This window comes from Colobus angolensis, unplaced genomic scaffold (assembly GCF_000951035.1).
Source record: "Colobus angolensis palliatus isolate OR3802 unplaced genomic scaffold, Cang.pa_1.0 Scaffold17, whole genome shotgun sequence".
In the NCBI taxonomy this organism is placed as follows: Eukaryota; Metazoa; Chordata; class Mammalia; order Primates; family Cercopithecidae; genus Colobus; species Colobus angolensis.
The window spans coordinates 1,508,535-1,509,240 of record NW_012114821.1 but is presented as its reverse complement, the minus strand read 5'-3'; the positions used below and the strand labels follow the sequence as shown (position 1 = coordinate 1,509,240).

General features: G+C 58.8%; 1 protein-coding gene across 1 annotated transcript in view; it reads left to right on the top strand.

Annotated features, from left to right (window-relative positions):
* The window catches only part of ZNF623 (zinc finger protein 623), an 18,271-nt gene continuing 17,565 nt past the window's right edge, over window positions 1-706 (top strand). The window contains exon 1 of the mRNA XM_011938063.1: window positions 1-133. The gene's annotated coding sequence lies outside the window, so the exon portion shown is untranslated. The remainder of the gene's footprint in view (window positions 134-706) is intronic.

Sequence of the window (706 nt, the reverse complement as noted above, 5' to 3'; positions counted from 1 at the left end):
GGGCGTCCAGGAGCGGGACCTTGGCTAGCCCGTTTCCCCGACGCAGCCATGGCCGCCCCCGCGAGGCTGCAGCGTCTTTCCAGCGAGCCCACCTCGGACCCGAGCCTGGGGTCTTCTCCCTGAGGAGCGCCATGTGGGTACCCCTGGTTCCTTCCTCTTGCCCAAGCCGTAGAGCCGCGGGCTTGAGTTTCCGTGTCGCCGTCTTCAGGCCCGCCAGGCCTGCGTGATGTTGATGCCGCAGAGATGTTTTACGGTGCGACAGGACTGGGTGTGGGCGTTCCCGCGGCTGTGCCTGAACCCTGCCTCCGCTCCCTGGGGCCTTGAGGCTTCTCAGTGCTGGAGAAGATGCAGCGCCAGCATCTTCTATGCTGTTGGGGACAGGGGTGGGGAGGGAAACGTGATGAGCAGAATTAGAATTAAGTACAAGACTTCGTCCTGGAGGAGAATTCCCAGATGGGAAGAGGTGGTTTGGCAATCCTGCTTTTTCTCGAAGGTACCCTTTCCCCTTCAAGTCTTTAAGAATCCCAGTGGCGGCCGGGCGCGGTGGCTCAAGCCTGTAATCCCAGCTACTCAGGAAATTGAGGTGGGAGAATTGCTTGAACCCAGGAGGTGGAGGGTGCAGTGAGCCGAGATCGTGCCATTGCACTCTATCCTGGGCGACAGAACTGGACTCCATCTCAAAACAATAAAAACCAAAAAACAAAGT